Here is a 14,409-nt window from a genome sequence, read left to right as displayed (position 1 = left end):
AACTAAAGCTCCCACAAAACTCCATTTAACCACCGACTGTATGCAGAGTCTGTGTTCTACAGTCATTGCTGACCCCAGCAATTTAAACCTCCAAAAACGTATTATAATATTTTGTTTTACCCAAGTTTATGTGTCAGGTACTTTAGGTTTGTTTGTTGACTACCTAAATAGCCCTTAAAAATAAAACAATACCCCCACCCATCCCCCTTATACATCCAGAATACATGTTACGCGACTATGGAGAAATGTGCAGAAAACCATAAAATCTCACTGATTGACCTAAAATTGGAAAGAGATATCCTTCTGGTGTTTTTATGGCTTCATATTTTTTCTAAGTACTGTATATATTGTTTTGAATAAAAAACTATTTTTCTCAAGAATAGTAACAATGTGATGAAAAAAGTTGATATTTCTTATATATTTTATACAGCTTGGGGTCAAATTGACCCCAAACAACACCTATGCGTAAAGCATGTGTACAGGACATTGAAAACATAGCATCATGTTAATTTTTTGTTTACCCAGTTGTCCCCGTTAAATTAGGAAAAGTCATTAAATATGAAGCAAAAAAAACAATGTTAATCATTTATTTAGAGACGTTAAACATTGAAATGGGTCAAATTGACCCCAAACATAATAGGAGGGTTAAGTATGACGGTACCAATAGATTAGCTCACTATTCCTAACTATATAAGTTAAAACTTAGCCATGTGAATGGATGAATAAAGTGGGACATACTTGAACATTGAAGAAACAGAAAAACAGGACATGTTGGAAAATTGTGTTTGCAATAAAGTTACTGTAACTAACGTTTGTTATGTTGATTTTATCATAGGTTACTTGCTATCTATGTTAGTGAAAGTTAGGAAGTAAATGTGGCAAACCTCTTGACATTTTTTGAAATAACATTAATTTATGAAAAAGTTATGACGTTATACCAAATCATTCTCTGTTTTTACTCACCAAGCACTTCACGCAGTAGGTTACATGATGAGAACACACAAAAAAACACAGACGGAAACGGTCAACTTTGCATGGGTGAGATTCGCTTTGGTGTTGGTGCACTGTCTTTATACTGTGATTGGTTGATCGATACAACTACTTTTCCCATGATGCATTTGTGGCACAATGTAACGCTTTGGAAAACTGAGCGAGGGTATGCAGGGCAAGTTGAGCGTGCCCAGAGAAGAGACAGCAAGCGAGTGAGAAAGTGTACTCTGGAAGTTGAGCACACATGGGAAAGATATCTGTGCGCTCAAACCTAGCTTTTCTTTGTGGGAGGAAAAAAATGATCTACAAAATGTAATTCTGTGTGTGCAAAAGATTTTTTTCTGTGCTCAAAGTTGACCACTGCGTGCTCAGGAAGAGTCACATTAATAACGCCACTGTATTCTACCTTATTACGGATGGAAAGAAGAATTGTTTGTGTTTTAACAACATTTTAGCTTCTGGTTTATTGACCCGGGAACTTCGAATCTGTGAATATCTTTCCAACTTAACTGAACTTTCTATGGGCTACGGATATAGCGGCACTAGCAGCACACTGCTGCCCGGTCCTTGAGCTGCTAACTGTAAAAATCAGACCCTTCTATCTACCACGGGAGTTTACTTCAGCCATTCTGAGTGTAGACTACATCCCCCCCCAGGCAGATAAGGCTACTGCTTTGGATGAACTGTATGTGATTATCAATGGTCTGGAGAATGTGCACCCGGAGGCCATCTTCATTGTAGTTGGAGATTTCAACAGAGCCAACATGAAGAAGGTCCTGCCTAAAAACCACCAGCACATAGACTTCTTCACACGTGGAGACCAGACCCTCGATCATTGTTATACAGCATTCCGGGACAGTTATAAACCCCCTCCCCCGCCCTGCTGTTGGAAAGGCTGATCACGTCTTCATTCTTCCCCTACCCGCATATAGACAAAAGCTAAAACAGGTCAGACCGGCCGCGAGGACAGTCCATCAATAGAGTGACGAGAGTGTTGCGACTCTCCAGGACTGTGTTGACACCACTGACTGGCTGATGGAAGCAGCAGATGGGGACATAAACGAATACACCGACACCGTTTCCAGCTACATTCAACACTGCAAAGATGACGTCGTCCACAGTAAGGCTGTCTGGTCTTTTTCCAATCAGAAGCCCTGAGGTTGATGCCGGGGTCTGGGCCAATCCCCTATAACTCTGGGGATCCTGACCAGTACAGGAAGGCCAGATATGACCTTCTGAAGGCCATCAAAGCAGCAAAAAGGGCTTACAGGACCAAGGTGGAGTCCAGCTACCATGGCTCTGACCCCAGGCGCATGTGGAGTAGACTCAAAGCCATCATAGACTACAAAGGGAGGGGCTACAGTGAGACCCAGTCCTCTGTCCTACTACCAGACGAGCTGAAGTCCTTCTACGCTCACTTTGAGAGGGACAGTGAACCCCCTGCAGTGGAGTTACCTGAAGGCCAAGCCAGTGGTTTGCCTAAATTAACTGTAGCTGAGGTGAGGCATTGTTTAAAAAAAATCAACCCTCGCAAGGCACCAGGCCCAGACGGCATACCAGGTAGGGCACTCAGGGGTTGCTCTGACTAGCTAGCAGGGGTCATCAGTGACATCTTTAACCTCTCCCTCAGCCTGTCGGTACTCCCCACCTGCTTCAAGAGGACCACCATCGTCCCTGTGCCCAGGAACACCAAGGTCACCTGCATGAATGACTATCTCCCGGTAGCACTGACCTCTGTCGTCATGAAGTGCTCTGAGCGGCTAGTCAAATCATTAATTTGCTCCTCACTGCCTTCCACCCTGGACCCTATGCAGTTGGCTGACGGTCCAACAGGTCTAGAGATGCACACCACCCTCTCCCACCTGGACAAAGGGAACATGTGAGATGTGACTAGCTGCTCATGAGGATAATAACCTCTCTCTCAACTTCAGTAAGACTAAGGAGATGATTGTGGACTATAGGAGGCCGCAGGAGGAAGAGCATGCACACCTACACATCAACAGAAGTGGAAAGGGTCAGCTGCTTCAGGTTCCTCTGGGTGCATATCAGCGATGATCTCTCCTGGTCCAAGCAGCCCGGAAACGTCTCTTTTTCTTGAGTTTGGCATGGACTCTGTCATCCTCACAAACATCTACAGATGCACGATGGAGGGCATTCTGACTGGTTGCATCACAGTGTGGTATGGGAGCTGCACAGCCAGGGACTGCAAGGTCCTACGTAGTGTGGTCAGGTCTGCTGAGTTCATCATCGGCAGGGGACTCCCAGCCCTGCAGGACACCTACCACACACGAGGCCTCAGAAAAGCTTACAGGATTTCAGGATTCAAGACTGTTACCACCCATCCTACAGACTTTTTACTCCGTTGCCATCTGGCAAGCGATACCGGAACATTCGGTCTTGAACACGTAGACTGGAGAACAGTTTCTCTCCATCAGGCTTCTCAATGGACAGTGATTCACTTTCGCCACTTCATTCACTTGTCACTTTACACATTGCCACTTTTTATATTGCCATATTTTTTGTTTCTAGGTTAGTATAGGTTTATTATATGTTCATTTTATGTTTATTATATGTTCATTATATGTTTAGTATATGTTTAGTATATTGTATTGTATATTTAGTATAGTTAGTATATTTAGTACATGCCACGTACCAGCCTGCTTCAAGACCTCCACCATCATCCCCGTCCCCAAAAGAAACAAAGATCACTGGACTCAATGACTACAGACCCATCACCCTGACCTCTGTAGTGATGAAGGCATTTGAGCGCCTTGTGCTGTTCCACCTCAAAGCCATCGCTGACCCTCTCCTGGACCCCTTGCAGTTCGCCTACAGAGCCAACAGGTCTGTTGACGATGCAGTAAACATGGCCCTTCACTTCATCCTCCAGCACATGGACTCCGCAGGAACCTACGCCAAGATCCTGTTTGTGGACTTCAGCTCTGCCTTCAACACCATCATTCCGGCTCTGCTACAGGACAAGCTCTCCCAGCTGAGTGTGCCTGACTCTACCTGCAGGTGGATCACAGACTTCCTGTCTGACAGGAGGCAACACGTGAGGCTGGGGAAGCATGTCTCTGACTCCCGGACCATAAGCACCGGTTCCCCTCAAGGCTGCGTTCTTTCCCCTCTACTCTTCTCCCTGTACACCAACAGCTGCATCTCCAGTCACCAGTCCGTCAAACTCCTTAAGTTCGAGGACAACACCACCCTCATTGGGCTCATCTCTGGGGGGGATGAGTCTGCAGATAGGTGGGAGATTGATCATCTGGTGACCTGGTGTGGACAGAACAATCTGGAGCTCAACGCTCTGAAAACAGTGGAGCTGGTTGTAGACTTCAGAAAGAACCCAGCCCCACCCACCCCCATCACCCTGAGTGACTCCGCAGTCGACACTGTGGAGTCCTTCCGCTTCCTGGGCACCATCATCTCCCAGGACCACAAGTGGGAGCTGAACATCATTGAGTCCACCCTCACCTGCTCCGTCAGAGTGCTCAAATCAGTGAACTGGCCCTGACGGAGCATCTTGCAAGGTTTGAATCGTACCTCACTGGGCGCTCGTTCAATGTGTCATGGCAAGGTCAGCTGTCTGTACCTCACCACCTCACCACAGGGGTGCCCCAAGGCTCGGTGATGGGACCACTTCTCTTTGCCATTTACACCACTTCGCTGGGCCCTATCATCCGCTCGCATGGTTTTTGCTATCATTGCTATGCCGATGATACTCAACTGTTTCTGTCTTTCCCTCCTGAGGACACCACTGTCTCGCCGCGGGTCTCGGACTGTCTTGCTGATATATCCACATGGATGAAAAACCACCACCTTCAGCTGAACCTGGCCAAAACAGAACTGATGGTCTTTCCAGCCAAACAGGCCATCCACCACAACATCAGCATCAATATTGACTCCTTGTCTCTTGTTCCATCCAAAACAGCAAGAAACCTCGGGGTCATTATTGATGACCAACTGACTTTCACGGACCACATTGCCTCTGTCTCTAGGTCCTGCCGCTTTGCGCTATTCAACATCCGCAAAATCAGGCTGTACCTAACCCAATATGCCACCCAGCTGCTGGTGCAAACCTTGGTGAGTTCCCGCCTTGATTACTGCAACGCCCTCCTAACGGGCCTGCCGGCTTGCGTGGTGAAACCACTACAAATGATCCAGAACGCGGTGGCGCGTCTGGTGTTCAACCAACAGGAGAGGGCACACGTCACCCCGCTACTCATTGACCTCCACTGGCTGCCTGTAGCTGCTTGCATTAAGTTCAAGTCACTTATGCTTGCCTACAGAGTGCTTGATGGTTCTGCTCCCACCCACCTAAATGCCCTTGTAAGGGCAAATGTTACACCCAGGATGCTGCGCTCTTCTAGTGAGCGTCGTTTGGCACTGCCGTCTGTGCAAGTACGGCAGTCCAGACTATTCTCATTTGTAGTTCCACCATGGTGGAATGAACTACCCAGCACTACCAGAGCAGGGGCGTCCCTCTCTACCTTTAAGAAGACCCAACTCTTCAGAGAGCATTTCCCGTCCTAACTGGCACTTCGACTAGTGCGTAACTTGCAATCACAGCAGTTACATTCCGCACTTCTTTTTCTTTTTTATTTCATTTTGTTATATTTCTTATCTAAAGTAGTATTTATGTATTGTTACACCAGGTTGTATTGCTCGTAGCTTGACTATTCTCTCCCTTGTACGTCGCTTTGGACAAAAGCGTCTGCTAAATGACTAAATGTAAATGTAAATGTAAGGTACTCAAAGCCTCTGCCAACCAACCCACTGGGGTTTTCACAAAGATCTTCAACCCCTCTCTGACAGTAGCTACCATCCCACCCTGCCTAAAATCAGCTGCCATCATCCCTGTTCCTAAGAAGTCACCGACAGCCTACAGGACCGGTTGCACTTACACCAGTAATCATGAAGTGATTACCCCCCCCCCCCATCTGCCATCACAAACGACCCACAAACTGTTAAACTTGGCCCCCCATCAACGTTACATCAAGCTCATTTAGGGCAGCGTACACTGTAGCAAAAGGGAGATTGCCATACACCAAAATGACGCCGATCACGAAACTTAGTGAGCTTAATAGGTGCGACAGTAGGCCCCGCTCACCGCTCTGATCACTCCTGTGCTGCTATTGTGGAACATGTAGCAGATGAAATGGAGAAGAGACTCATTTCCCATGTTTTGGAGCTCGATTCACGTATCAGCATTACTCTGGATGAAAGCACTGTGCATGGACGCTCCTACACGATTATCTACATGAGGTGCGATTTTACAGGTAATGGAGATGTAGAGAACGTTTTATTGGACATAGTTGAGTTGGAAAAGGGGGATGCAGCATCTATTTACGATGCGCTAAAAGACAGTCGTCAAAAGGTGGGGATAGAGGAAGAATTTCTGAAAAGGAACTTCATTAGTATAGCCACAGACGCTGTCCTTAGGCATACAGGACTCATTGAAAAACTTAAACAAGACTTCCCTCAACTGCAGGGTGTGCATTGCCTGGCACACCGATTAGAATGAGCTGTTACTGACTCTTTGAAAGTGGTGGCAGGGTGCAATCACATCATCATTTTGAGATTTTCATTTCAAAGCTTCATAGTCTGTACCACGAAAAACACAAAGGAGCTTGAGAAAGCTGCTGTAGAGCTCAACATGCAGATTCTGAAAATCGGGAAAGTCTTCACCATAAGGTGGGGGGGCAAGCAGTTTCCGGACTGTTAAAGCTGTGGTTGAAGGATTTTCCTGTGTTGGCACACCACTTTAGAATGGCCAGCGAAGATGACTCGCGTACCGGTGTGGAGAGGACCAGGTATGGTGGCCTACTCAAGCATCTGATATCCACTGGTTTCCTCTCCAATTTGGCAGAAATGAAAGATGTGCTACGTGAACTGCAGGGGCTCTCCCTGAGACTACAGAGAAGGGACACGTCTCTCTGGTGGATGCCAGCAGATATGTTCACCAAACCATCGAGGTACTGTCTGCCATGAAAGAAGATGCAGGTAAAACGGAATCCAAGATTCACGTGGGCATAACAAGTGGTCAGTTTAAAGGCGTTGTGCTCAGGGAAACGCAGCCTAAGATCAACAAGCCCGAGTTTAATCAGTCCAACCTTGATAATCTCAGAAAACGTCTTCCTGACAGTGAACTTATTGCCATGCTCAAGCCTTTAGATCAGCACTTCTTGCCCTCAGAGGTCTGACCTAGTGCTATTTGGAGAGCGCGAAGTGGGGAGGTTCGCAAAACTCTATCGAGGTATCGAGGAATTCCGAGATTGGAAGCTTCAAGGTTCTCAGGGGAAGACTCTTAATAAACTTATCGTCGCATGCCGCACTGTACTCCCGACCTCAGCGGAGTGTGAAAGGGGTTTCTCTGCAATGACACAGACGATAAAACTAAGAAACAGACTGCGTGCCCCGAGCCTCACTGCCCTGCTGCTCACAGACTTTTGGAGACCCAACTCTTCAGAGAGCACTTCCCGTCCTAACTGGCACTTCGACTAGTGCGTAACTTGCAATTACAGCAGTTACATTTCTGCACTACTTTTTTTCCTTTTTATTTCATTTTGTTATATTTCTTATGTAAAGTAGTATTTATTTATTGTTACACCAGGTTCTATTGCTCGTAGCTTGACTATTCTCTCCCTTGTACGTCGCTTTGGACAAAAGCGTCTGCTAAATGACTAAATTAAATGAAATGACTTGAATGGACCTCCTATCAAGAAATGTAACCCCGTGACGTTGGTTCTGTCATGGATTAAGAGAGGACACCGGACATCAGCATCATGGATTAAGAGAGGACACCAGACATCAGCATCATGGATTAAGAGAGGACACCAGACATCAGCATCATGGATTAAGAGAGGACACCAGACATCAGCATCATGGATTAAGAGAGGACACCAGACATCAGCATCATGGATTAAGAGAGGACACCGGACATCAGCATCATGGATTAAGAGAGGACACCGGACATCAGCATCATGGATTCCTGGACATCAGCATCATGGATTCCTGGACGCAGGCCCGAGCCAGCTGAGAGCAGGGCAGTTTGGTCTGTTTTGTCTCTGTAATGGTAGGACAATGGCTTTATTCATTTCTGCCAGATAGTGCATTTTCCCTGTTGTTCAAGTTTAAGACGACGACATGCATTTTTTTTATCATCTTCAAATGAGTTACGTTTCATTTCATTGCATTGTGAAATTGTGAATGACAAGACTAAATCTTTTGATCTATTTCTTTGTATTTCGAAAAATTGATATATATATATATGGACTATTACAATCAACAATATATTGAAATTAATTAAAATAAATCAATTTCTGTACTAAAATGTCTGTCTGTTGTGTGCGTGTGTCAAGTTATATACAGCCTATGCCCACCGTGTGCAAAAGCACTGCTTGCGCCTAGGCTATTTAATTGTATAGCCTTGATAGGCTATGTGCGAGGTGTGCCAACTTTTTTATGAGATAAAGACCGCCTTAGAGACAAAAAAGATAATTCGAACCCTGCTGTACTCCTACCCATCCATCCCACCAACACTATCATCACTATCATCAAATTTGCTTATGACACTACTGTGAACGGACTCATCTCAGGAGTTGATGAATCAGCTTACAGAGATGAGGTTCAGAAACTGGCAGTGTGGTGCTCAGACAACAATCTGTCACTTTTACATTTAGTCATTTAGCAGACGCTTTTATCCAAAGCGACTTACATATGTGCGACTTACAATGTATACACATTTTACATTTACACTGATGGCACACTGCACATCAGGAGCAATTAGGGGTTCAGTGTCTTGCTCAAGGACGCTTCGACAGGGAATCGAACTAGCAACCTTCTGTTTACTAAACGACTTCTCTACCAACTGTACCACTGTCGCCCCACGCCCTGTCACTTAACACCACAAAAACAAAAGAACTCATACTGGACTACAGGAGGCCAAGTGTAGACCTGGTCCCACTACACATCAGGACTGTATGGAGACCTGTAGACCACTACACTACACATCAGGACTGTATGGAGACCTGTAGACCACTACACTACACATCAGGACTGTATGGAGACCTGTAGACCACTACACATCAGGACTGTATGGAGAACTGTAGACCACTACACATCAGGACTGTATGGAGAAGTGTAGACCTGGCCCCACTACACATCAGGACTGTATGGAGACCTGTAGACCACTACACTACACATCAGGACTGTATGGAGACCTGTAGACCACTACACATCAGGACTGTATGGAGAAGTGTAGACCACTACACATCAGGACTGTATGGAGACCTGTAGACCACTACACATCAGGACTGTATGGAGACCTGTAGACCACTACACATCAGGACTGTATGGAGACCTGTAGACCACTACACATCAGGACTGTATGGAGAAGTGTAGACCACTACACATCAGGACTGTATGGAGAAGTGAAGACCACTACACATCAGGACTGTTTGGAGAACTGTAGACCACTACACATCAGGACTGTATGGAGACCTGTAGACCACTACACATCAGGACTGTATGGAGAACTGTAGACCACTACACATCAGGACTGTATGGAGACCTGTAGACCACTACACATCAGGACTGTATGTAGACCTGTAGACCACCACACATCAGGACTGTATGTAGACCTGTAGACCACCACACATCAGGACTGTATGTAGACCTGTAGACCACTACACATCAGGACTGTATGGAGACCTGTAGACCACTACACTACACATCAGGACTGTATGGAGACCTGTAGACCACTACACATCAGGACTGTATGGAGACCTGTAGACCACTACACATCAGGACTGTATGGAGAAGTGTAGACCACTACACATCAGGACTGTATGGAGAACTGTAGACCACTACACATCAGGACTGTATGGAGACCTGTAGACCACTACACATCAGGACTGTATGGAGACCTGTAGACCACTACACATCAGGACTGTATGGAGACCTGTAGACCACTACACATCAGGACTGTATGGAGAAGTGTAGACCACTACACATCAGGACTGTATGGAGAAGTGAAGACCACTACACATCAGGACTGTTTGGAGAACTGTAGACCACTACACATCAGGACTGTATGGAGACCTGTAGACCACTACACATCAGGACTGTATGGAGAACTGTAGACCACTACACATCAGGACTGTATGGAGACCTGTAGACCACTACACATCAGGACTGTATGTAGACCTGTAGACCACCACACATCAGGACTGTATGTAGACCTGTAGACCACCACACATCAGGACTGTATGGAGACCTGTAGACCACTACACATCAGGACTGTATGGAGAAGTGTAGACCACTACACATCAGGACTGTATGGAGAACTGTAGACCACTACACATCAGGACTGTATGGAGACCTGTAGACCTGGCCCCACTACACATCAGGACTGTATGGAGACCTGTAGACCTGGCCCCACTACACATCAGGACTGTATGGAGACCTGTAGACCACTACACATCAGGACTGTATAGAGACCTGTAGACCACTACACATCAGGACTGTATGGAGAAGTGTAGACCACTACACATCAGGACTGTATGGAGAACTGTAGACCACTACACATCAGGACTGTATGGAGACCTGTAGACCACTACACATCAGGACTGTATAGAGACCTGTAGACCACTACACATCAGGACTGTATGGAGAAGTGTAGACCACTACACATCAGGACTGTATGGAGAACTGTAGACCACTACACATCAATGGGGACTGTGCAGAGAATGTCCACACCTTCAAGTTCCTGGGAGCCCACATATCTGATGCCCTCTCCTGGTCTGCCAACACATCACACACACACACACACACACACACACACACACACACACACACACACACACACACACACACACACACACACACACACTCCACATCAACCCCTGCCAACACCTCAGCAGTCGTCAAAAAGGCACCGAAGGAAAAACAGCCTGGAGTGTAACCTGCTGGTGGCCTTTTTCCCGCTCCACCATCTGAAGCGTACTGGCGAACTGCATTTTGGTGTCGTTTGCACTGCGGCAGACAAGAGAGCCCTCCAAAGAGTAATTGACTCTGCCCAAAAAACAACATTGGACAACATTGCCCGCTCCCTCCACCTCGGCAGGGCCAGAGACATCATCAAAGACACATCTCGCCCAGGCCACCACCTGTTCAGAAAAAGAAAAAAAAGAACAAAACAATCCTGTCCGTCCCTGACCGAGACGGACGGTTCACTTGGTCCCCGGGCGCTGAGAAGCTGCCCACTGCTCCTGGGGGGTCCTGGAGGAAGGACGTCCCGGGATGGGAAAAAAGCAGAGCAAGAATTCACGGCGACCTCAGGCCTGCGTGTGCGTGTGTGTGTGTGTAGTGTGTCCTGGTCGCCTCCATATATATAACACGTGTGTGTTGCTGTGAGTTGTTCGTGCAATAAAAAACTGACTGCAGTCAGCCTTGTTTGTTGTTGTTTTGTTGTTTGTTGTTCACTCTCCTGCCCTCTGGCAGATGGTACAGGTCCTCAAGAGTAAGGACCAAACGTCTAGAGCACAGTTGTTTTTCCGACGGCTATCAGAACGGTAAACACAGACATACACTAAAATGTGAAATTCCAATATGCAATATTAATACTTCAGTCACGTATGCCATCTCAGTCACCTTATTCACGTGTATCAATCAATCAATCAATCAATTCAATCTTATAAAGCGCTTCTCTATATACCCGAAGTCGCTTTACAGAGTCCAGTAGTCATTCATACACAGTCATACCGGTGGTGGTAAGCTACCTCAGTAGCCACAGCTGCCAATCAGCTCCAACGGCCCCTCCGACCACCACCAACATTCATTCATTCATATTCATACGATGCAATGCATGTCTTTATGATGGTGGGGGAAAACGGAGTACCCGGAGTAAACCCACGCAGGCACAGGGAGAACATGCAAACTCCACACAGAACGGACCTGGAACGACCTGGAACGACCGGGATTCGAACCCAGGGCCTTCTGAGGCGACAGTGCTAACCACTGAGCCACCGTGCTGCCCGTGCTGCCTGTGTATAAGGTCACGTATGCCACCTCAGTAACCTTATTCACGTGTATAAGACAAGTCACGTATGCCACCTCAGTCACCTTATTCACGTGTATAAAACAAGTCTCTTATGCCATCAGTCACCTTATTCACGTGTATAAGGTCACGTATGCCAACTCAGTCACCTTATTCACGTGTATAAGGTCACGTATGCCAACTCAGTCACCTTATTCATGTGTATAAGACCAGTCATGTTACTCTATTTATTTGCAACGTACCTCAGTGGAAGTACTCCACACCACTGCACTTTGTTCTACTCTTAATCTTTCTTAGTTTATTGTATTTTGTGTTGTTATATGTTGTCCCTTCTTCTGGCACCAACAGGAGCAGCGCTCCAAATGTCCAAGCTGTACAATCAGGCTTTTTGTTCTTTCCTATGGCTCTGCTTTCTCTCAGTTAAGATGACCTGGCCGTATATTTTGTTATGTTCTTCTGAAAATTCCATTTTGTACAGGTAATAGGAAATGTTAACCACAGTTTGTCAATCCATTTGGATGAAGGGCAAATTGTGTTAGCCTTGACGCTAACTGCCAGCGACATGTTAGCAAACTAGCTGCTAGCATTATGTACTTTCTCTCTTTGTGGTGGATGTTGCAGTATTTTTCATTAACTAATGATGACAAATTCATACAATAACGTTAGCTGGGTGTCGATAGCTAACACAACTACTGCATAAACATGTTTAGCTGTTCTTAGCCGACATGACTTAACTATATCAACCTTGCTATGCTGTCCACAGAAACCTGAGTGACTTGAAGTATCTGGGAAGAGCCGTGACCACAGGTAAGATAATTGAACAACGTGTCACTTCACCTATTTGCAATACCAAAGAATAACGTTTGCGTCAACCAGCATACATTTTCGGTCTTTTTCCTATCTGGTCATGTTAACTTTCAAGTTAATAGATGGGTTTCCCGTTTACAAACAGAACGAGATGCCCCAGGGATGTGTGCATCTCGTAATTCTTGTAAACGGAACATTGACCAGCGCTCTCCACTCAACTATTAGAAGACGTTATGTCAGGGAAAAGACCCTCAACAGTTAGTTAGCAGATTAAAAACACTACCCAGCATGTAAGTGAACTGGACGGTTTTCGAACGGGCCCCGACGGAGACAGACACCTTAAGTCTGTCTCACGTGCCATGCTGAAAACAAGTCCTTTTATTCAAACACAATGTTTACACAGTATCACAGTCAAGACGCTGGATGCACTTAGGATACCTTCAGCTCAGCTGAATTCTACTTCTGCTTAGCAACGAGTCATTTCACAACCCGCTCTCTCCTTCTTATCTTATGTAAACATATACGTGAGGTTTCTGGGTTAACATTCTTGACTCTGCTAATTGTCTTCCAAAGTCCAATCTACATGGAGAACGCAGGGCACACAGCATTTTGGAACAAACCTTAAAACAAAAAGATATTCATGATAAAATATACTAATACTTTCTTTAACATGTTAACTGCATTCATCGAAATAGAGGTGCTTGGAGGATGTTTAGCATTCATAGGGGAAAGCATTATTTTGCAAAAATAAATCAATAAAACGGCGTCAGTTATGCCTTCAGGCGATCAGAAGGGCGAATTGGGGTGAAGCACCATTTTTTTTGCAAATGGATGCTTACCCTTAGTAATGCTAACATCCTTAAACCACCACTACTTCCTTTAGTGCAGTTAACTTCTTGTAATATTTGATCGCAGAGTGCTGCTCAATGTTGTTCTATAAAGTGTTCTATTTCGCTTCCTGCCTCAGGGTTGCCCGTGCTTTTTTTTTTTAATGGGAAATCCATCTAAAACGTTTCTTTTGAAATATGTCTTTGTATAGAAATATAGGTCTTTGTTGAACTGAATTACAATTTTTTTTATAGATAAATTCAGAATGCTGCTACGAGTTCAGTTTGGGGGAGAGCAAAAATACATTAAGCTGTCTGAGCTGACATTTGATACTTTTTTGAAAGAAGGTTAGTATGTTAGGTTAAAAGAGTATCACAAGGGTCGTACTCCTAATGCATCATATTTAACCATTCCTTTTGAGAACTAGATTGTTCTGACCAGGACATGCATGGGATTTCAAACTTTGGAACCCATCATTTCTGAAATTTCCTTTTTTTTCCCACATCAATGTGCCTGAAATTCAACATACCAGAAGGCAGGCAGCTAGATATGAAGGTTCATGACCAGTCTGATACAGAGGTTGACTCTGAGGTTTTTGAAGAGATAGTGAAGGATTCACCTGGAGCCTTTCGAATCATGTTGGGCAGTGAAGGACTTGGTAATCTTTGAGACCATGTTCATTTAGCGTAAAGGCTGATGTGAGACTATATCCCATTAAATAT

The sequence above is a fragment of the Clupea harengus genome, chromosome 24 (assembly GCF_900700415.2).
Source record: "Clupea harengus chromosome 24, Ch_v2.0.2, whole genome shotgun sequence".
Taxonomy (NCBI): Eukaryota; Metazoa; Chordata; class Actinopteri; order Clupeiformes; family Clupeidae; genus Clupea; species Clupea harengus.
This window is presented reverse-complemented; position numbering follows the sequence as displayed.